Source organism: Macaca mulatta, chromosome 5 (genome assembly GCF_049350105.2).
Source record: "Macaca mulatta isolate MMU2019108-1 chromosome 5, T2T-MMU8v2.0, whole genome shotgun sequence".
NCBI lineage: Eukaryota > Metazoa > Chordata > Mammalia > Primates > Cercopithecidae > Macaca > Macaca mulatta.
Window position 1 is genome coordinate 104,404,028 of NC_133410.1, and position 24,957 is coordinate 104,428,984.

The 24,957-nt window shown below is 35.5% G+C and overlaps 1 protein-coding gene across 14 annotated transcripts in view; it reads left to right on the forward strand.

Annotated features, from left to right (window-relative positions):
- The window catches only part of BMPR1B (bone morphogenetic protein receptor type 1B), a 395,286-nt gene that overhangs the window by 306,973 nt on the left and 63,356 nt on the right, over positions 1-24,957 (forward strand). For 3 of the 14 annotated variants that reach the window (XM_078001799.1, XM_078001801.1, XM_078001800.1), the window contains one exon: positions 9,827-9,890. The gene's annotated coding sequence lies outside the window, so the exon portion shown is untranslated. 14 annotated transcript variants of the gene reach the window in all.

Here is a 24,957-nt window from a genome sequence, read left to right on the forward strand (position 1 = left end):
GGTCATTTTATTATTTAACTTATGAGAAAAAGTATATGTGATTTAGAGTTGCCACGAGTCCTGATTCAAATCAGATGCCTTTTCTTTTGCTAAAAACTTAGCAGAGTAGCCCACCTGCAATCCTGCTTGCTTCAGGGGAAATGATACCTTCTTGGGACAGCTGCTGTTCATACTTCTCAGTCTAGCCTTGTGAGTAGCTGTTAATTTGCCTATGAACCTTTATCATGGACTCTCTCCTCACAGAATAAAAGATTCTCTTGGCAGACAAAGTGCAGGCCCTAGGCCAGAAAGCCTCATTCCTGAATCAGAGGTGTCTATTGCTTTTCTACTTGTTAATATAACAGAAATGCCTTTCCTGTCATAGGGGAGAGTGGTTGGGAAATTGCCTGTGCTGACAAGCCCTTCTCAGATAGGAGGAGCTCATAGACATAACATAAGCGTATTTTCCTAGAATATTGTTTCGTGCTTTTCCCACTCAGGGCCATGGCCATTACTGGGGAGGGAAAGTGACCTCAGGGTCTTGAGGTTTGTTTGTTGTGGTATTAATAACGTATGGTGGCAGGGATGAATATAGTTATACTAGCATTCAAATACAGTTGGAAATGCAGTTATTCTGTAGCATACAGGTTAGGTAAAGTTTCTTTCTTCTATTTCTAGAGCTTATAAACATAGGAGCGATTGGAATAGTTTAAGCAAAATCAAAGTGAGAAAATGTGCAGTGCCAGAAGCTTGTGTGAGGAAGTGGAAATTTTTGTACAGAAGCCAGGTTTTGACTAGATAATACTTTTCAAATTGTGGTCCCTGCAGCAGCATTACATGGGAACCTGATGTAAAAAGCAAGTTATTGGGTCTTAACTAAAATCCACTGAATCAGAAACCTAAGAGGGTTTTTGAGCCCAGAGATCCGTGTTTTAACAAGCCCCCCAGTGATTTTGTTATGCACTAAACTTTGAGAACCACTGGACTAAATTATGTTGGTTTTTCAACGGCAGGTAAATAACAGGCATTGGAAATGCGTGGAAGTGCATTTGTGAGCACAGTGTTGGAACGATTAAAGCATTTTATTTAGGTAATAGAGCCTTCTGTCTTATTTTTCTAGAAAATGAATTTTAGTTTAGAGAAATATAAAAATGCTACAGTATCTAGCAATCTGATTTAATCCATACATCTCTGAAGGATGTATTGGTTTCTCATTTCTTTTAATCAAATGAGAGAGTTGTTGAATGATTTAATAGAACTTTGGAAATTTCAAACTCAAGTGATTTTTATTTGCTATAAATTATAGGTGCTTTCTTTGTATGCCCTTATATTTCCTAAACTTGCACCTTTTTACAGATTTAATAGGACCTAGATCTACTCTTAAGTCCTGAAGGTGTTATCCAAATAATTTAGAAAATTGCTAAGGGCCTTCCCCAAGTCACTTTACTGTGTAATTTTTCCCAAGTATGTTTTGCATTTTAAATGTTTTCATTTTTCCTCTTAATCTTGTTATATATCAGTAACACATGATGTGTTGGCATCTTCTGGAATAACACATTTGTTCCAAATGAAAAGGACTAGGTTCAGAAAACCTAGTCGGCCAAGAAGTTTACCCGACAGAAACCTATGTTGAATCTAAAATTAGTGTGCTCACATTTTCCATCAAAATGAAAATGGAATGAAGCCAAGAAAACACTGTGAGAAGAAGTTTGTTGGTCTCTGCCCTGCATGAACAGCATTAACAAAATATGTCATTTAGTCTTGTAGATAATAGACGTATTGAAAACAATATTTTACCTGTAAGTCTGAGATGAGACACAAACTCTGATTATGTTACTCCTCCCCTTAAGAGTCATTTTATTACATCTTTAAAATAAGCATATAATGGCTTGAAGAAACCATTTTTTCCTTTGGTTTATCAAACCTTTATTAAATGCTTGGTGTCTTCCAACGGTGTGAAATGCCCTGTAGATTTAAGGAAAATATTCCCAGATGGAGGTCGCGGGGGCAAACAAATACAAAGAATACTTTGGGAACAGGTAGGTGTGCATCTGGCTTAAAGGGAGGTCTCAATCAAGTTGAGAACTAAAGGATGATAATAAGGCATGGCACTGCTGGAGAACATGGCACTGCCAGAGAACTGCACAGGGTTTAGTGTGACTATAGAGTTAGAGGTGAGGGGTAGTGAGCAGCTAAGTTGAGATTTTAAACAGGGGAATGATGATGAAGGTTTGTGTGGACACAGGCTAGGAACCACATATGTTTTCCTGTGGGTGTGTAGCTCCATGGCTGGCTTTTGAGAAGAAAAGTAACATAATTGTATTTCCCACCCATTTTCTCTATCAGTTAATGGCAGTTCCATCCTTACAGTTAATTAAGCCAAAACCCTTGGAATTATCCTTAAGTTTTCTTCGTCTCTCACATAATACACATGGCCCATTGGAAAATTAGTCAGTACTGTCTACATTGGGCACCTGCATGCACCACTTCCAAATCCTCTTTGATCTACCTGTGACTGCTGTCAGGGCTGCAGCCATCAGTTCCATGAAGACATTGCCCAGCTTTGTGAAGGTGGAACTGAACACTGTCTCATCTCCTGGCCTCCTGTCATGGACCGTCTTTGATGCAGCATATGGGACGCTGGGAGGAGCCATTCTATACTCATGTATAACCTGCAATGAGGGGCAGATAATGGCCCATGAAAGCAGACCTTACTAGTGGGGGATAGGGGCTGAGAGGTAATACTTCTCCTTTGACTCCATGGGTTGGCTATACTTGGACTTGTTTTCTTTAGTGAAGTTGAACTAGATAACTTATCCTTGAATTGCCATTGTTTTCTTTGTTATTTCACAACCCCAGTCACAAACTTCAGCTTCCTGGGATGTCATTCCCAAATAAACTCACTCTATGCAAGCAATTGACTTAGGCTTTACTTTCCTGGGGAACCAAAATTATGAAGTACCTTCAAAATACAGTAGGTCCTCACTTAATGTTGTTGATAGGCTTTTAGAAACTGGCACTTTAAGCAAAACGACATATAATGAAACCAATTTTTTTCATCGATGTTATAATGGAGATATGTTGTCTCATGTCACTATAGTGAAGGTATTTTGAAGCGTAGGTTTTTACCAATAGGAAATGACATTATTTTGCTGAAGGAAATGACATTATTTGAGGACTTGCTACACATTGTTTTGCTTAAAGTTGCAGTTTCTAAGAAGCTATCAACACCGTTAAGTGAGGACTCACTATATATCTTGAATCTGACCACTTCTCATCACCTCCACCACTGCCACCCATGTCCAAACCACAGTCAGTGTTTGCCGTCATTATAACAGCAATCTCCTGACTGGCTCTCTGCTTTGGTTTTGCTCCCTATAGTCTATTCTTAGCATAGCAATCAGAGTAGAAGTTTTCAAAAAGGCCCGTGAGGATCTGTTCCCCATTTCGTGTCTGACCTTACCACGTACTACTGTTACTCTTGCTGGAAAAACTGGCACCTGTTACTCTTCAAGAATGCCAGGTGCACTTCTCCTTCAAGGTTCTGGCTCAATACTCCTTCTGTCTAGAACACATTTCCCCTTTCTTCACAACTCACTCTCTTCATCCTTCCCTTCTCAAAACTGACTTTTAGCCATCCTCTTTAAAATCATGACCACTCCCAATAAATCTACCCTGTTTCCTACTTAATTTCTCTCCAAAGTGCTTAGTATAATTTAGATATCTTCATGTTGTTTTATTTACTGTTTCTTTTTCTCTTGAAATTTCATGCCCTCTGTAAGGGCCTGAAATTGTGTCCGTTTCTTTCTACTGCTATGTCCTTGGGCCTAGAACAGAGCCTGGTACCTGGAAGGTGCTCATTTAATAATTGTTAAGTACATGAATGAACAGATAATTTAGAAACTGTAATTTTGGCCAGGTGCGGTGGCTCATGCCTGTAATCCCAACACTTGGGGAGGCCGAAGTGGGCGGATCACCTGAGGTCGGGAGTTTGTGACCAGCCTGACCAACATGGAGAAACCCTGTCTCTATTAAAAATACAGAATTAGCCGGATGTGGTAGCACATGCCTATAATCCTAGCTACTTGGGAGCCTGAGGCAGGATAATTGCTTGAACCTGGGAAGCGGAGGTTGCCCTGAGCCAAGATCGCGCCATTGCACTCCAGCCTGGGCAACAAGAGAGAAACTGCGAAACTCTGTCACGAAAAAAAAAAAAAAAAAAAATGTGATCTTAGCTGTGGTATAAAGAAGGCTAAAGGAAGGTAGGGATAGAGAGTAGAAATTAGGCTGTGCTGTCAACCAGGTAAGAAATGATGAGGACCTCCTTTTGGCATCTTTTTAATAGCATCAGTGGTGAGAGGAGGCAGGATGACAGAAAAATATAGAAGATTAAAATGATTGAGATGTTGATGGATTAGATATAGTGAATATGAGTGCAGAAGAGATACAAGAAGACTCAGGTTTTTCACTCTGGCAGCCGGATGGATGGCGGTGATGTTCATCAGAGAGAATGCTGAAGGAAGAGCAGATTTCGGAAAGAAAGGGATAGGATGGAAAGGCTTCATGAAAAAGAAGAGTAACTTCAGAGTTTGTTGAGTTTGACATATAAACAAGACTTCTTAGTGTCACTCAGATGCCTGGTAGTCAGTTAAGTGCATTGGCCTAGGACTCAGGAAAGGATATTGTAGGGTAAACTAGTGCCTAGTGAGGAAGTTTTGCCTTGAGTTAGGCTAGTGGCCTTACAAAAAAAACAAACAAGGAAAACCCACATGTAACTCACTGTGTTCCTGCAGGAGCATAGAAGTTCTTAATCATTGCCACTATTTCTTTTCTAGATTATTTAAAAAATAGAAAAAGAAAACCTTAAGAAATAAAAAAAATTTTTGGTATATTTTGAAAGAAAGATAAAAGCATTTCTCTTAAGACAAAATGCCTGAGTATCTCTAGAGTGCAAGGAATTTACCTTTAGTTTGTCCTGGCTAGCCTCAAACTCTTTATTTTGCTTTCATAGCCATTTCCTTTTATTGAAAACATGTTGAAGCACTTCTTCTTCCTTTAGTCACCAGAAATGAGTATGTTCTATACTAAAACACTCAGAATCCATATAATGAAAAATGTCTAAATGTTTCAAGTAAGATTTTTGGTATGTATGTATCTGTTTCATTATATAAAAATTTTAATTGTTGTAATTTTCACGAACACATTTTTCATGTGTTTTGAAAGCTTTGGTTTTTGAAGCTTTGGTTTTTGCCAGTAGCTTTCATACCTCTGGTGATTTTATTATGTTATTTAATAGAGGAGAGTCAAGCCTCTTGAACTGTTCTTCAACTTAGAAATTTATTAAACAATTTGATTTCTCAAGGGGGCAATACTGTTGGAAAAGATTATTATATACAAATTTCTGGGCCAATAGAAGATAGAGATGAGAAATATACTGCCCGAGGAAATTTATAGAAACTAAACTAAAACAAAAATCACTCTTTCTGATCTCTTAGTTGGTGAATATACCTTAGCTGTGGATGAAATCTTTGACTTATTTGAATTGAATCATTGCTGTTTAATCTCATACTGATACTTTGCAGTACACTAAGAAGATGTTAATGGTTTACCAGTCTGAGCTCACATTGGATACTCAGTGGGTCATAGAGTTATGAAGGGCTATGTTGCCAAAATTGCAATCAATAAAGCATAGATTATGAATATATATGTCTGTTTGTGTGTGTGTATGTATATATATGAACTCTATATTGCTGACAATGAAATTACAGTTCTTGCTTTCTGGAATTGAAGAAATCATGAAAACCATAATTCAAGGGCCTGAGTTAGTTCAGATTTAGTTAAATAACCGTTTGTATTTGTTTTTTAAAATGCCTGGTTATTTAGTGACACTTTGTTAACTGTTAGTTGGGGTTCTCCAGAGAAACAGAGCCAATAAGGTGATAAAGCGTGTGTGTGTTTGTATGTGTGTGTGTGTGTGTGTGTTTGTGTGTGTGTGTGTGTGTGTAAAGAGATTTATTATAAAGAATTGGCTCACATGATTCTGGAGGCTAACAAGTCCCAAGATCTGCACTTGGTCAAGCTCGGGACCCAGGAAATTGGATGGCATGTTTGAGGCAGAAGGCCAGCAGAGTCAAGACTTAGGCAGAGGGGAGGTTTCAGTTCAAGTGCAAAGAAAGGAAAAAAGCCCATGTCTTAGTTTGAAGGCAGTCAGGTAGGACTTTCTTACTTTGAGAAAGGGTCAGCCTTTTTGTTCAATTCAGGCTTTCAACTAACTGATTGAATGAGGCCCACCCACAGTAGGGAGAGCAATCTGCTTTACCCAGTCTATAGATGTCAATGTTAATCTCATCCAAAGACGCCCTCACTTACATAAACACTCAGAATAATGTTTGAGCAAATACCTGGGCACCTTGTGTCCCAGTCAAGTTGATGCACATAATTAACCATCACAATAACCAATTTTAAATTCACTCACATTTATTCAGTCAGGAAGCATCTTAGGCTTAGCTCTATGGATTGAGCAAGAAGGTCAGACATTTTGGTTATTCTAATGAAGTAGAAGATAAATGTCAGGTAACACTTAATAGAGACCAGAATAAAGTTTAATAAAATGAGGAAAACTACAAGTCTTAAGTAGTTGTATTCTTCACTATAGTATTTTTAATGTATATTGAAGCTAACTATATGGAATTAAAATTCAGTTTCTTACTCTGAACTTTAAATTATTAAACAGCCATTAAGAAAACTATGTACTTGTGTTTTAGTTTTATCCTTTTTACATTTTGTTTATATCACCATACGCATTCATTTGGAAGGTAGTAGAATAATAATAAAGTAATAAACACAGTGAAGAAGCAAAACAAATCATTAATCATTTGTAATTAAAAATTTTTAAAAATTAAAATGATTTAAGTATTCTGAATTTGGTTCATATTGGAAATTACAGAAGTAGGAGTCTATTAAAGAAGCATACACATTTTCTTGAGTTAATATTCATCTTCTATTTTCTTCAAACTTGACCAATATGATATATCTCTTGCTTTTGGTTGCATGATAGTGACAAGGAAGCTACTTCACAGTTGATAGTCTTTTATGAAGGTATCTTTCTAAAAACCTATCTGTTTATGTTTCTTGGCTGGGGAAACAAAAGTTCTAAGAGATAAGGGAGAAAGTCATTGCTACAAATAGCAAATATAGTTTTCCCTCTTTTACAGATTTCTTTTTCAGCAGTGAATTAGAAGTGGTGGGCTTTGGAGAGATTTGTTCTGAGTAAGTTAATATTTGACTTGCCAAGCCATTTGGGAACACAGAATTGCCATGATATCTTCTGGGCATCTCCCTGGTTTTGGTGACTAGGAAATATTCAAGGCTGTGACTTAATGAAGAGAAGTTTATCTGTGTGATATTATCCTGACTGCTATGTAGGACTGATGTAAAATGCAATATTTTGGTGGATATTTTCTTTGAAGACACAAATCCAGTGTGAAAACCCTTTTTTATGAAAGGTTTATGGCACTTTCATAGTAGCAGAGCTTGTCTTGTTATTTAGATCAAAATCATTTCCTCCCAACATCATAACCATTTTACTGTTCAGTGGTGCAGAAGGCATTATAAAGAGTTAGTGAATTGTTTTGGATCCTTCAGAATTAGATGACGGACTGAAAAGAAGAAAATATCACCAACAGAGATGATACTCTGGATAACTTCTTATTAAGGAAAAAAAAATATTTCCATACTGAGAATGTAAGTGTTCTAATGATTTGAGTCTTTCAATAAACATCTAATACAAAACCAGATGTTCACAGTTCCACTTAGTCTTTCTGCATGCCTTCTCCACTTTGAAGTCTTACTGTTTTCTCTCTCAGCTTTTAGGAATGGGAAACAGGACTTCCCTTAATGTCTAATGAATATTTATGAAGTCCTTTGACAATTAAGGGCTCATTAAAATTCACTTTAAAAGAAAGATAAAAACACTTTTAAGACCAAAGCACAGAAACTCACATCTCTCTTTCCTCCTTGTGAATTGTCAAGAGAAACACTCTACAAATGAATTAAGTGTCTCTTAAAAGTGATTCTAGGTAGGAGTTTGAATAATATAGATATATTTTATTATTATATGATGACTTTAATTTTGCATTGACTTTTGGCTTGGTGTTTTTTTGTTTGTTTGTTTTCTGAAGATACTTGGAAATCCTGTTTTCGTATGGCATATCGTAATGCTTAGATAAGGCTTTGGAGTCACTTTTTGTATTTAAATCTCAATTTCAGCTCTTTCTTAGCTCTGCGACTTTGAGCAAGTTCTTAGTGCCTCAGTTTCTGTTTTGCAATATGGAAAAGATAATACTACACATTCCACAAGCTCGTTGGAACAAGCAACTGAGTTAATACACGAAAAATACTTAGAATAGTGCCTGGAACGCTGGTTTTCTCTGCCTTCAGAAATCTTTCCTTTCAGTTCACACGCTTTGGCCCTGCTAGAGCCCCTTGGAATGGCCTTTGTTTTCTCCTTACTGGGGGTGGAGGGGTGCACAGGAATAGTTAATGAATCCTCACTCTTGATGGGTAGCATTTTAGTTTTCTTCATTTTCATTTTTCATCATTGTCTTTTTTCTGAAGACCCCAAGGCCCTATGCTACCACTTCCAGCTACCTTGGACTGCAGCTGTTCTCCTGGTTCTAATATTATGCGAATAATATAAGGATGCCTAAATGTATATATTCAGTCACTTTCAAAAGCACATTCTTTTATGAATGAAAAATTACTAAAGTAAACAAAGTACTTTGAAGCTAGAGTAGTTATGTTGTTTTTGCTGCTACTCTAGGTAAATCACTGTTATTTAGTAATGGAAATTAAAAAAAAAAAACCTGGACCTGAGTTTGGTAATGGAAATTAAAAAATACCTGGACCTGAAATCAGATAGAAAAGGTAGAAAAGTTACACGCCTGTGCATGATTATTTTAAATATGAAATAGAGGTATGTTTTGGGATGAGCAAAGAAGTAAAGCATCCATCTGCATATTTCTTTTTTCATGAGGCTTAACATTTGCAGAAGCAGGCACTGACCTGGAAACCAAAAATTTGTAGTCTTGTTGGTAAATGTGTTCCTCTAAAGAACATCCCACTTATTCTTAAGTCATTTACCATCCTACTTTACACACTGTAGGTCATAAGATTAAATGTGTCTTTCTAAAGTGCTGATAGCTATTATTTAACTCAAACCTTATCTTTAAGACAAGCCTCATAAATTTAATAATAATTAGGCATAGTTTCCACTGGAAATTTTACTGTTTTCACCATCTGTTCTTCTCAGAGTCTGTATAAAAGGTATTGGATCTGTTTCACAGTAACTTAGTAAACATTCACTTCTAATAATTATTTTCTACTGGAAAGTGATTGCTGTACTTAAGATTTTTAGGCATTTAATAGTGAATCTATCGTTAGTCTGTTTTTTAGATGCATGATAGCAGTACTTTATTTTCACATGTTGTATGTAGATGATATATGAATAGTATTAGTAGTATGATACTAATGAAAGATAAGAATATAATCCTGTGTCATTTAATAGCCATTGTGTACTTGAGTGTTTATACCCAATTTTGATTCTTGTTTAACTTGCCTTTATAATTCTTACCCATATAGTCCTCAGTTTGGAGTAGAAAGACTTTATAGAACACAGTCAATTATTTCCATGCTTCCAAGTAGGCACCCAGATAGAGTGGTACTATTTGGCCTGCTTTTTGATTTATATTACTGTAAGGCTTCTCTCTCAGCTCAGTAGCTCCATAGCTTTCTTTCCCTTCCATCCAGCCACTCTCACAAGCCTGATGTCTGTTCTTTCTTTTTCTAGTTGGACTGAAGTATCAGACTTGTTAATTTGTCTAGTGCAAAGAGAGAAAGAAGAGAAGACCCAGGTATTGAACTATGAATATCCTGTAGCTATAAAACAGGCATATTTTTTGTGTAAATAGTAAAATGTACAGAAGGCATTTCAAAAATAGTTTCTAAATTGTATTCAGTTAATAGGCTTATCTCTTCCCAAGAGTCCTAGCTTGACTTACAACCCTCATTTCACTGTTTATATAGTAAAATTTTAGGATGAACTGATGCTTTGATTGGAGGGATGAGCTTAATTTGTGCTCTGCAGGAATCCATTCCAACTTTATTAGTATTATACTTGAGATTGGTCTTATGCTATAGTTAGCTTGTCTTTTTTCGTTCATTATAATAACGTATGTATTTGCTAATGTAAAACTACTATGAAAAGTTATAATCTAGTCTTTAAAAATATTTTATACTTAAAAATTTTAATGTCTTCAAAAATTTGCAAGACTAAAAATCAGAGTTGGATGCATATGTGAGCCAGTTAGCATCAAACAATGAAGTTCTTTGAAGATTGTAGCTAATAGTAGTATATAAATTGCTCACACTTATATGAGGCAAACTGTTCTAGGTACTAAAAGCATTTTACATATAGAAGTATTATTATCATCTTCATTTTACAGATGAGGAAATGAAAATTCATGGAGGTTAAGTAAATTGTCTGAGGTCACACAGCTAATTATCCAAGTAATCAGTGGGGTGACTCATGTAAATAAATTATGCTACTTGCAATAAGAGGGAGGTAGTTGGTAGGCCACAACATGTGTATGCAGCTAAGGTAGAGTAAAATATATAACACAGTAAAGTTCTGTGGAAACATCAAAAAAGAAACACAGAATTATAAGCAAAAACATGGGAATACAAAAATCATGGTACATCTAATTAGAATAAGGTATGGATAGGGAGCAGACTATGGTAGAAGATGAAACTGGAACGAAAGGTTGAATCAGTTCATGAAGAACATTGAATGCCTTCCTAAGAAACTTAGAACTGTTAGAGATTTTTATTTGCTTTACTTTATTCGCTTTACAAGCATATGCACATGTGTTGTTATCTTTAGAAGGCAGCAGTGCAAACACTAGATGAAAGAAGTGGGAAGGAGATGAGAGTATTACAGTAACATTGGTTAGGGACAGGTATAACAGCAGGAGAAAGGAAGGACTGCAGCCAATAACTTGTATTTTGTGGTAAGGGAACGCAGAAGACGTAGGAAAATCTATCTTTCCTACTGGGAAAAAGAGAAATCAAATGTACATACGCCTGCTGATGGTGATGTAGTATTATTACTATTATGGGGTGATTTGGTAAAGCAGTAATGTGGAGTAGTGAGCATCTTAGCTCCACCTTAAGACCATATAGGCCTCAGTCATTTAGACAAATGGGAATACTTGTGTCTATTTTGCCAGGCTCCGTTAAGAGTTATGTGAAAACACATGAAAGCTGTTAGAACAGTTTTCACCTAATGTAGGCGCTCAGTAGTTCTCCTTCTTTCATTGATGGATTATTTCAGGAATCATTATTTACTTGCTTGAGGCATACCAAGCACAAAGCACACAAGCACTTTGCTAATGATTTGTTGACAAGCCACTTTCTACATATAATTTTTAAATTGTCTTCATAAATTTTAAAGTGAATGTGATGTTTCTTATATATTATCTTCCTATTAAAAGATGGTAAATTAGAATTCAGTAAAGTTTTATAACTGGCTTTACATGATTATATATTATGGAAGAGCTGAGGTAAATGATTTAATGTATGCCAGTTTTAAAACCTAGTTAACACTCTGTGAAGACGTTATAGAATGTATGTGTGTCTGAATCTGTTTAACATACACATATATATTCATGTAAGTATCTTGCAAAATACAAGATGTAATGCAAATATAAAATAGTGTTTAAAATATAGCTAATATCATCTAGCTTTGGGAATAGCTTATAAAGTGAATTGAATATGGCACACACAGCATACCATTTTAAGATACATCTATGTAGTGCTTGGAAAGCCAGGCTGATATCGTGCACAAAGCAGCTGTAAATATGAGTCAGTAACATGGGTATGCTTCACGTAGTATGTACTGTTCTCCAGTTTGGTTCTTTATGCAGTGACAGAGATACGTATCAGTACCAGCAGGAACCATGACTATGGAATTTCCACATTATTGTCTTCTATGTAGTGAAATGATATAACAAAGTAGAAAGTGACTTCAATTAGCTAAAATTTTAAAATATGAATTAGTACCAGTAGGTATTATTACCAGTGATAAATACTTGGAGGTCATCTGTCATACTCTAGGAAGTAGTCTTGTGTGTGCATATTTTTAACTGGTGTATATTTTTTAATTGGTTCTAAATTCTGGTAGTGGCTTTATCTATATGCAATTGCAGTGAAACTGACATTCTTTTTATTGACCAGTTTTAACTCATGGATTTCTGATAAATGAATAGAACTAACATTTATTGGTCATTTACTGTATCTCAGGCACTGGGCTCTGTACTAAGTGCTTTATATCATACTTCATTTAATTTTAACACCAGCCATGTGAGAAGTAAACATTATTACCCCTGTTTACAAGATGAAGAAGTTGAAGTCTAGGGAAACTAATGAATTTGCTCAAAGCCATACAGCTAATTAGTCTAGCCCATGCACTTTCTTCTGTAAGGTGGTGTCAAGGTTACTTTGGTACTAGATACTGTGTTCAGAACCTTCTCACACCCGTGTTCCCCTGTTTCACTCCTTATTTATCTAAAACATAATTTAAATGAAATGGCTCTGTCAAAAACTGTATTTCTTTCTTTTTTTCCTTCCTTACTATTTTTGAGACAGAGTCTTGCTCTGTTACCCAGGCTGGAGTGCAGTGGCGCAATCACAGCTCACTGCAGCCTCAACCTCTTGGGCTCCAGCGATCTTCCCATTTCAGCCTCCAGGGTAGCTGGGACCACAGGCGCACACCACCACACCTGGCTAATTTTTGTGTTTTTTTGTAGAGACAGGGATTCACCATATTGCCCAGGCTAGTCTAGAGCCCCTGAACTCAAGTAATCTATCTGCCTTGGCCTCCCAAAGTGCTGGGATTACAGGCCTGAGCCACTGTGCCCAACCAAATTTTTGAAGACATTTAAATTTTAAGTATAAAATATTTTTAAAGACTGTATTTCTTGGGTTTGAAAATTATATGTCAGAAGGAAGGGGAAATGTAAGAAAAACCCAGCTGCATTTTCCCCTTTCATTTTCAATTTCAGAAAGCAGAAATTTTAGCAAATGACAATCACAATAGAAAATACACACAACTGAGATAGGACAGAATCATAAATGTATATGAGGTAATGGTGTTTCTTTCTTTTGTCTTATTAGATGATCCATGAGGCCTTCACAATAGGGAAGTTGTTCTACGTACCTCAAGAAAACTTTATCATGTGCCTGCCAGGTGCCTGACATGATTCTAGATGCTGAGGACATAGTAGTTAGCCAAAGGGACATAACTCTTGCTCTCAGGCAGTTTATATTGTAATTTGGATATTCTAAATATTTCATGTAGAATGTGAAATAATACCATATTTAAGATATCACATAAGAAAGATACTTTCAGAACTTCTGTAATAATTTCATGTAGGAAAAGAAGGTCTCCTTAGTGTATCTCATCTTTCAGACCTTTATATGTAATAACATGATTTTTCCTAATTTAGAATTAACAATTTTCTCCAGCAGGTAAGAAAAACTGACTTGTGTTTGGAAATCAAGACTTAAGTTCAAATCAAGACATAAACAAACATAAAGTTAGGGAAAAGTTTGTCTCTCTCTATATATAATCAGTTCTTCAGTGTTCAGGTGTGAAATGAAAAAAAAAATGCAGAAGAAACAATTCTGCCTATGATATCCTATAACCCAAAACAGGCAAAAATAGGCAAATCAAGGCAACCCCAAATAGGCAAACAAAAAACAAAAATCAGTGAAGACTGATTTGTTCCACATTTGAGAAACTTTTTCTTTTTTAAATTACTTTTCTGAGAATGTGAACTTTCTGTATATGCTTATTTACTCCCATATTAATGATTCATTTCTTCTTTTCCCAAGTATTTCCCAATACTTCATAACTGGCTGAATCTAGGAGGTGCTAGGTTAAAAAATTAAGACTCAGGTACTTAATTGTGGCACTTATAAATAAAAGCATTTAAAGTACAGATGAAAAGCTCTGTTTAGATCTCAAGAGTTTCAAAATTACATATTTTCTTAATTCTTTTCCTTTTAAAACAAATCATCTCTTATGCTCACTCTGTTCTCTTCCATCACGGTAAAAATGCCTTAGCTTCTCTTAAAATATTTTATGTATGTGTGTATGATAAAGTCTTGCTCTGTCGCTCAGGATGGAGTGCAGTAGTATGATCTCGGCTCACTGCAACCTCCACTTCCTGGGTTCAAGCGATTCACCTCCCTCAGCCTCCTGAGTAGCTGGGATTACAGGTGCCCACAACCACACCCGGCTAATTTTTGTATTCTTAGAAGAGATGGGGTTTCACCGTGTTGGCCAGGCTGGACTCAAACTCCTGATGTCAAGTGATCCACCAATCTTGGCCTCCTAAAGTGCTGGGATTACAGGCATGAGCCACCACACCTGGCCTAAAATATTTATAAATTTTCTCTCTAATGCTAATGACTGGTTATTGGTCATTTGTTGTGTCAGTTTTCAAAGTATGATTTGCCAACATAGTAATATTAACATGTTTTATTAACATTTGCACGGATAATAGGTAATAATGGATAGAACCTTAGCACAAATCAAAGCAGGAACCAAACTATACTTGTATTCTTCACTCCAATGTGCTCATAGTAAAAACAACCAACCAACCAAAAAAAACAAAAGGAAGCTTCATTTCAGAATATACTTAATGAAACAATAAAATGATTAATTTTATTAAATTTCAACCTCTCTGTAAATGTCTTTTGAATATTCTGTGTGACAAAATGTAAAGTATATATAATTTTTCAGCAACTGAGAGTCAATCGTTGATATGGTTTGACTATGTCCCCACCCAAATCTCATCTCAAAATGTGCTTCCCATAATCCCCACGTCATGAGAAGGACCTAGTAGGAGGTAATTGAATAATGGGGGCAGTGATGTTCGTGATGTTCTTGTGATAGTGAGTTCTCATGAGATCTGATGATTTTATAAGGGGCTTTTCTGTCTTTTGCTCGTCACTTCTCCTTGCTGCTGCCATGTGAAGAAGGACGTGTTTGCTTCCCTTTCCACCATGATTGTAAATTTTCTGAGGCCTCCTCAGCCATGCTCAACTGTGAGTCAGTTAAACCTCTTTCCTTTATAAATTACCCAGTCTCGGGTATGTCTTTATTAGCAGCGTGAGAACGGACTATTACAGGTGTCTTGAGATTTACTTCATGAAACAAAATTTTTACTAGAAACAATGACTGACAGAAAAACTATGGTTATTCAGACTTGGGTATTTGCAGACATATTCTCAAAAATGAATGAATTGAGCCTGCCAGTTCAAGGAAAACAGTTGACAATATTTATTGCTAATGATAAAACTCAAACTTTCAAGCAAAAGTTAGGATTTTGTGACGCTTGTATCCACATAACTGATCTGCATAACTGAGTGGACCAAACATTTTTTTCCCAGATGGCCAGTGCCTGTCGTTTCATATTCATGCATAGGTAAAAGATCAGTTTAAAATACAAGATAGACAGTAGGTTTTAATTTATCAGAATATGAAAATTTCATTGATAGAGTTTTAGAGCCTGTATTGTAAGTTTTAAGAAACTCCCTGTTGTTCAGTTATAGTGTATATTAAAGAATAACCACTCATATGAAAAGGCTATTAAAATAGCCTCCTTTCTAACTGCGTATCTGTGTGGGACCAATTATTCTTAATATGTGAATCACAACAACGTGTTGTAACAGATTGAGTGCAAAAGCAAACATCTAGTTTCTTCTATTAAATTAGACATTAAAGAGATTTGCAAAAATGTAGAGCAATGCCACTGTTTTCTTGAAAATATGTTTAAATATAATGAATTTATTATTTTTAAAATGAATTACACATTTTTTTAACTATTCAGTTTTTTTTAACATAGTAAATACTGAAAACTGTATCCAGATACATAGAAAATTTGGTATCCTCAGTCATTTTTAACAATGTAAAAGGGTCCCGAGAAGAAAGTATTTGAGAACTGCTGTCTAGAGGAATCACTGCTTTTAAAAGTCGCAGAGTGCAGAACTTTACTTCCTTCCACTTTGTCTGCTGCTCAGTAGTTTGTACTCAGGCAAATAACCTCTTCCAACTCTAGTCCCCTCATCATTTGTAAAATGAGAGGAGTAACACTTACATGGCAGAGTATTTTGAGGACTACATTAAACAAATTTATAAACCTGTAATAGGGGATAGATAAATGATTACATCTCATTTAATCTCCCAAACTCCGTAAAGTGTAAGTATTGTTGCTGTGAAGTGTTTGAGACCAAAGGAAATTAAGAACTTGCTTAAGGTCACAAACTAGTAAATGGCAGTCAGATCTGGAATCCTTGTTTTATTCATGGAATATTCAGTATCCTTTTTTCATGCTATAGATTTGAAAAAAGAGTACATGTAAGTAAAGTAGAAGTTACATAGAATCACAATATATTTGAAGTACAAGAGAGGTTAGAGAATTTATCTTCCTACAACCTCATTTTATTGATAAGGTAACTCAGGGCACGCAGGTACAACAGTGTGACCTCTAACTTGCTTTGAAGCTGGCAGTATTTTTAACATAATCATCTCATTCCTGTTAAGCATTCTTCTTTTTTATTTTTTGCTTGACCACACCAAAAGAATTCAGACCTCTTTGGCAAGAACTGTCCTTATCTGTTCCACAAAGATGCCAATGATAACAAAAAACAGATTATAAAGAAACTGAAAGATTATGGTGAATATAATCATGGTAAATAACTATAATCTTCTATGGCTATAGGCTGATTTTTGTTGTAGAAGCGAAAAGAAAAATTTACAATGTTTTTCAAACCTTAGAATCTCAAGAGTTAGAAGTTTAACTGAAGTGATGGAAAAAGGGAGTGTGTGTGTGTTAGAGGGGAAAGGGAGAGACTTACTACTGTAATAAAAAAGTGAAAGGAACTGGAAATATTTGGAACAGGAAAGTGCTTATGATATTCAGGGTCAGATAACTCATCTCCTCAGAGCAGCCTAATAAGATTTCAGGATAACACACTATTTTTTGGTGGTTCTTGATATTATACTATGCATGCAGATGCTTCACCTTCAACCCAAAGATACCTTATGGAGGATGGAATTAAGGGTTTGGTTCACCACTCTATAACCACTCCATAAAGCATATCTCTTTTTTGTGTGTTTCTTCGTAATTTCTTCCCATTTTACTATTACTAAGTAAAATTAAAAACATAATCACTTGAGTTAATGGTGCAGTATTAAACTATATTTTTATGGAATTAAATATATTTTGTATATAATAAGCTCAAAGGAAATGCAGATTATTTTCAGATTAGTCTGTGATTAATTTTGGAAATTCACAACTATTCACTTTTGGCTGTATGTCCTGACATTTTCTCCTTTCTCTAATATACTAAAGTCTTGTTTCAGACCATTCAAATCCCTTTCTAAGTAAAGTCACTAATATAAACTCATAAATAATTTTATATGTATGTAATATTCCCTAAATATGTAAAATTAGATATGTAAATATGTAAAATCTCCCTGAAATTAGATTAAATCAGTGACATTTATACATATATTCATATCTAATTTGTAAGATATATATCTCTTTATATACAGATATAATTTATATATAATAAAAAATATTTATATATTTTATATAAGTTCAGTACTCTACATGATCTATACATATCTTTATAAATATATATTTACACATATGTGTGTCTACATATATACATATGTGTAGGTGTGTGTGTGTATATGTGTATATGTGTATATATACATATTTTTTTTTCATGTAAATGATTTTCTATGTTTGTGGTCAGAGTAGGTTCAGATTTATTTTTATCCCTCTGTAATCTTAGGCAATGGGAGGTTAGATGTCCTTTTCCCAAATTTTGTTTTAGGTAAGGGTAAAGTTCGAAGTGGTCAGAGGAAAGCAATCCCCATGTGGAGCATTACTACATTACAATGTTGACTCAGGGACACTTACCTTGCACTAAATTCCTAATCTAGGCAGGTATGTTTGTCTGAGTCTTTTCCATAATCTGGTTCATTCACTCAGTATTACCTTAACAAATGTATCGTAAGAACCTGTGTTTACTACCTGAGTCTTACTTGGTGAATCATCACTGTGCTGGTTTTCTAACCAAGACATTGGGGAGATTTCTGAGTCAGTAGCATAGCTAGAGCTAGAAATAATGATTCCTACACCTGCTTGGAGTCTAGTTATCCTGTTACACGTGTGAGTTGGCCTATTGAAAGAGCTGGTGCCTGGTTTCATGTTTTGTATGTAAGTTTTTACATTTTGACATGAAGGCCTAAGCACAGGCATCTCAGGTTTTCCTCTCAGAATTCTCATCACCTTTCTTCCCCATTCACTCATTTTGTCTTTGTTGTAAAACCCTTCTTTAGCCAGGCTGGTCTAGGTTGGGAAAACGACTCTTTGATCATAACCGAAGAAGGAATGTATCAAAGCAAACCATCCTCTGTGAGAGGTACTGTGGCCATGGCTGTACACCTGGGTGTGTGAGAAGAAATGGGATCCAGCAGACCAATGGCAGGTTGCTCCCCTGAGACAGCAAGCAAGGATGAAAGACAGTTTGCAAACAGGAGTTGCTTGTGAAGTCGAGAGAGGCAAACAGGAACATTTCACACCTGCTGTTTCCTGTCCTATCAGTGTGTGTAGGAGGGAAGAAAGGAGACATCTGGGTCTCAAAGAATGTCAAAGTTTTTGAGAAATCAAGAAGGAAGCAGAAAAGGATCTCAGATAAAAAAGACATTCTGCACATACACTCAAGTACAGAGACACTTGCACCATTCCCTGCCCCTCAACTTGTTTTCCCCATGCATTGTGGAATGTTAGTAATGAAGGCCTCTGGGTTTGCTGCTTGTGAGGAGGAAAGTAATGCTGGGAAACTTGATATGTGTAAATAGAAAATATATAAGCAAGTTATCAGCCAGTCTTGATGTTGTAGCGGAAGCTGAGAGTGCCGTGGTATATCCTGTTTTGTGCATTAGCTTTTTCTGGGGCATGAGCATTCAGGCATTTTATGAAGAACTTAGAAAAAGGGAAAAATGTTTTGAAGTTTTATATTTTTGATCATTAGCTGGAAGGTTTGTCCAGTAGTAAGTTACTTGTGAGATTTATAAAATATTAGGAACGTTTGGCAAGAAGAGACAGGTTTTATGAGAATAATTTGTTTCCTGTTGACCCTCACTGTGGACATATTTGTGTGTACCTGTGTGTGTGTAAAAAGGAGGGTTTATAGAAATACAAAATCTTTTGAATGAATATGAACATGATTGACAATGAATTTTAAAGGTATAAACTGATATGATTCTGAATCATTGATAAACATTCATAAAGCTATGACTATTAGGTCATTTTACTGGTGGAAAGATTTTTCTAATCTTGATTGGAGTCATTTGATGGTAAGAATCCTTTCTTGCCACTATTTTTTGAATATTAAGAACATGTCATGTTTGTTGCTGTTTGTGTCTAATAGAGGTTTTAAATGATAACTATAGTTTTTAGCTTGAACACTGGTAATTTCAGATATGAAAGTACTATTGCCATCTTTCTGTGCCAGGCTTGTTACACAACAGTCAAAATATGTGATGGTTTTCTTAAGACCAGTAGCCATTAATGCGAACCAGTATTCTTAAGCATTTGTTACTGATAACCTCACATTTAATTGTTTGTGGTTTGTCATAGTTTTCATGACATGACAAAAACTTACATGTGTTGATATTGAATATTTTATTGTTGTTCAACCTGTTGTCAGTGAAATAGAAAGGAGAAGATGCTATTGGAGAAAACATTAAAGGTTTACTAAGAAGTGGCAGTGAGTTTGATGTTAGTAGAGGTCATGCCTTTGAACAGTACTGCTAAGGAATAGATCTAATGAGATTTGGGATGTTTTAAAAAGTTAGTCAGCATTAGTGTAATATTCCTTCAGGGAGCATTTGTAATGCCCACAAGAATGTGTCCGTAGAGAGATCAGATTCCAGGCTAGCCTTTATTTGCTTTCAGTAGTTGACATAACACACACCTGTGTGTTCTCTTCGCTAACCTCAAAATTGTTTTGAAAAGCTTCTGACATTTGGAAGCGTGAAAGAGAGAAGATTTTGATTTGTTTTCTGGCAAGTAGGAAAAATAAATTCTAAATGTTGTGTTTTACCCATATATGGCCCTTGCAGTAAAGGCCTTGGTCTGTCTCATATCCTTCTTTTTTTTTTTTTTTGTAACAGAATCTCCCTCTGTTGCCCAGGCTGGAGTGGCACAATTTTGGCTCAGTGCAGCCTCCGCCTCCAGGCTCAAGTGATTCTCCTGCCTCAACCTCTCTAGTAGCTGGGATTACAGATGTGTGCCACCACACCTGGGTAATTTTTGTATTTTTAGTAGAGACAGAGTTTAGCCACGTTGGCCAGGCTGGTCACGAACTTTGTCTCATGTCCTTCTAATCAATTGTGGAATAAAGCCTCTATGGTTCCATGATAGATTATATTTAATTATATAGTGTTTTCCTTGAAGCATTTTAACATGCTAGAGATAGATGTGTGTGTGTGTGTGTACGTGTGTGTGTGTTTACAGTTAGATGTAAAATAGCACTTGTGTTTTCTTCTTGAAGGGAGTCATTTAGAAATTATCTCTCGGCCGGGGGGTGCAGTGGCTCACACCCGTAATCCCTGAACTTTGGGAGGCCAAGGCAGGTGAATTGCTTGAGTCCAGGAGTTCAAGACCAGCCTGGGCAACATGGCGAAATGCTATCTCTACAAAAAATAGAAAACTTAGCCAGGTTTGGTAGTGCATGCCTGTAGTCCCAGCTACTTAGGGAAACTGAGGTGGGAGGATCACATAAGCACGGGAGATTGAGGCTGTAGTTAGCTGTGATTGTGTCACTGCACTCTAACCTGGGCGACAGAGCGAGACTCTGTCTCAAATAAATAAATAAATAAATAAATAAATAAATAAAAAGAAATGATCTCTCCTGATAGTTTGTGTGTAGGAAAAGAAGTGATAAAACTCACCTAATTGAACTTCACCTTTTACATAGTGATAGATAAAGCTTTCCTTGATAGCATACATTGGCTCAGTGCCAGTAGTACCATAAATGCTGTTTCTTAAGAGAATGTCAAGTTTCAGTAAATTTACTTTGAACTTCAAAGCAGTGTGCAATAACTTTGATAATCAAGCTGATCTTATAAAATGATATAAAAGATGTTATGTTTATAATTATAAAAATGTTGAATTTTCTGTTTTAACATCCCTGATGTCCCACATTGATTTTTATTGCATTCACAGATTTTTCTTTTCAAAAATAAGCTTCACATGGTTTGACATCAGCAGCTTATTTCTTGCAATCTGTTTAATTGAGACTTTTCTGCTGTTTATCCTAAAATGCAGATAAATGGCTTTCAGCACACTGTTTATAGTGTAATAGCTCCTGAAGTGAGTCAGCATTATCAGCTGGAGTCTCCATGTCATATCTAATGGTCTCTCTGCTTATACTTTCCTGCTAGTGAGGAGCCACTGAACTCCACAGAGGCAGGAGCCTTGCATAGTTGGGGGTGGGTAGATTGTTTTGATGGTGCTTATTGGACAAGGCTTTTTTCCTCCTTTATTGGTGTGAAATGAGAAGAGAAATATGTCATTTTCATGATTTTAGCATGCATGCTCAAAAGTGCCATGTTCTAAGGCTGGGGCAAAGAACTTTTAGGATGTAGTGATCCTAGAGGGATTTGTTTTATTCCAGATTATCTGCTATTTCGTAATAGCACAATTTTAATACTTTTCTGTTGAGGCTGTTTGACTCGCTGCTAGAGAATGGCAGCTACTAGGAAGTATTTGTATTACTACCAAATAGTTATTATGGGCTTAATAATAAAAGTGAGTATTGTTTGTTTCCCAAGAAAGAAAGAAACTAAAAAACTTCAATTGTTAACTAATTGTTTATCATAAATCAGGCCTATTCATTTTGAAGGGTCATTATGCTTTTTCTTTAGAGAAAAAAAAAAAAACAACAAACAACTATGAGACCCCTAGGGAAGATCAACAGACTTGACCATGAGAGTTAAAACTGACAAGTTTTGCCAACCTTTAATTATTTGCTGGGTTTTTACATAGAAGATAGAGGATTCTGTAGGTAAATACAGGGAATAGTTTTCATAACTGAAGTACCAATGAATACATTTTGGTAAAATATTTTGTTTGATCTCCTTTGTTCTTTTAGAATGTGGAAAATTTTGACTGAAGCGGCCATTAAGATAGCCATGATCCTTCGCCCCCCTATTAGTATTATGATTGTTTGGCGTCACTTTGGTCATTTAAATACAATGTATTTATTTTTTAATTCGCTCTGATACTGAAATTTAAGATAATATATTCAATTTCTTAAAAATATTTCAAAGTGGAAAAACATAACACACACAAATACATCTACCTAATGTTGGTGTGGCTTAAAATACAGAAATATCTGAAGATAGGGTTTGTGAATGGTAATTGTTTCTCACATAGTATCCCAGATACAGGCTTTTTGTTGTTCTTTTTTTGGTGGTGATTTGTTTATTGTGAGAGCCCATATTGACAGTTATTTAAAAAAGGAGAAAGGAAACATTTTGACCTTAGAGTAGAATTTATGGGTGAGAACATTACTGGCACAAATGAGAAGATGTAAATTCGATAAAAGAATATAAAGAAAGAAAATTTAAAGGTAAAATTAACAAGGCTTTTAAAGACTGGGACCACTGAGGTGTACTGGGTGTTATACAATTTAAAAAATAAGAATATAAAAGTGCTTTAGGGGAATGTTTTGAAAACTGAAGCCATTTGTTTATCCAAAGAGGGACAGCTTGAGCAGCATCAGGCCAGAATGTTCCTCTGTGTGCCATGCCCAGATTGAAGATAACACAATTATTATAATAACATAGTTTCAATTCAAATCTCTCCTCAGTGTTTCTGCCCAGAATTCAACAAGATTGTCCTTTGGCAGTCTTATTCCTGCAAATCAAAGCAAAGTAGATGGTGGTTCAGTATTTCAGCCTATTAAGTATAATTTCAAGAAAAAAGATTTATCATAAATTATCAAAACTCTATGAACTCTAGTCTTACACATATCCAGGTTGCAGTTCAACTGTCTTATTTTACTTGGATATAGACTAATGGAAGAGTTAGGGGAATGCTAGTAAAACATCTTACAGCACACTTCCTGAATACCATTCTTCTTTCAGTCGGCCTCAGGGTGTTACTTGGAAATTGATATGCAGTATTCTAACACAAGTGTTTGAATACAAGGGAAAACTATAAGATTTGTCAAATTCTGTTGAGAGAAATGTTCTTATGTACACAGGAATTTTTTTTGACCCTATTTATTTTAATACATATCCTATGCATATTTTTTTCTAACAAAATTTTTAATATACTTTTTGACTAGTAGGGAATTAGCATATAAACAGCAATAACAAAAATAACTTAAAATGTTTAACATGTTCTTTAATATATATATATTTAAATTATAGTTACATTTTGTAAAAATTATATTTACATTTTGAATTGATGTGCTTTCTTCGTTTCAGCTCTTTTTGTAAAGGAACTTTTTTGGTTTGTTTTTGACCATCTGCTGTTAGGCAAGGGTGTCTGTTTTTTGGATAAGATTTTAGGTTATTTGTTTAAAGTGGCACAGATACTAGCTTCGAGGACACATGATTTTATGTTTATCTATAGTATAAAAGGAAATAGAGTGAAACTTTTGGTGTGAGTGAATAATCAGCAGACCTTTTATGACAAAAGAACAACAACAAAATTGACAACTTTTATGCCACACTCTCCAAATAGATTTTGAGGTTCATGAACATAGTGGCCATTTCTTCTTCAACTCTTTGAGCCCAAAGTGCTTACAGCACTTTGAAATATTTGTGTATGGTAAATATTTCTTAATATTTGTGTATGATAAATATTTCTTAAATCAATTTGGACTTGTTAGCAGCTTTAAGGTGGCTCTAATAAATATTTCATTCTGTTTTAACCATATATGATGAATAGGATAGCTGTGTCTCAACTATAAACTTTATATCAAAATTTTTAATGAATCAAGTCAAATGATATGATAGATTTAATAAAAAGATAGAAATAATGGCATTCATTTGGTCTTCAGTTTTCCAAACATTTTGAAATTTTCCAAATTTTAAAAGGAATTTAACATTTAGTAAAGGTAAATCTCCTTAATGACAGATTTCTAAATGTTTGTGTAGTTGATTGATTTATGAAATTGAGATTCTCTTAAGATAAACTTAAGACATTGCGTATTGAAATAACATTCTGATTGTCAAAAGATATTATAAAAATAGATTTCTAGATATTTAAATGATGAATTCTAGATATTTTTCTGCCTTGCATAGACTCAGAGGTAGCTTTTAACCATCTGGAAATGTTACATAACACACTGTGGTCAGTGACCTTTTTTTCATTCTTTTTCCTTTTTCTTTTCTTTCTTTCTACTTTTTTTTGTTTGTTTGTTTTTGACTCCTAGGTTTCTTTTCTTTTTTACCTTTCCACTGTCATATGCCATGGGTCCTGAACATAGCTCATTGCTTGACCGGAATAATCTCTCTTGCCAGCTTATAATCAAAGGGAGCACTGAGAAAAACAGCTGAGCTGTATTAGGCAACCACAGTCTGGGCTGCATTTCTTAACTGCTGAATAACACATCACAGGTGCAGGATTAGTGCTGCCTACGGTGCTGGGCTTTTTAGTGGAAACCCCTAGCAATTCTGTGCCTCCTCCTCATGTCTCTCATCCCAGGGAGCCTGGCAACGATATATCAAGCGTACAGAAATCAAAAGTGAGTAGTGGGAGAAGCTTTATATCTCACGGAGACTGTTTTTCTTTTCCCTCCAAAAAATGTAAGCAAGATGAG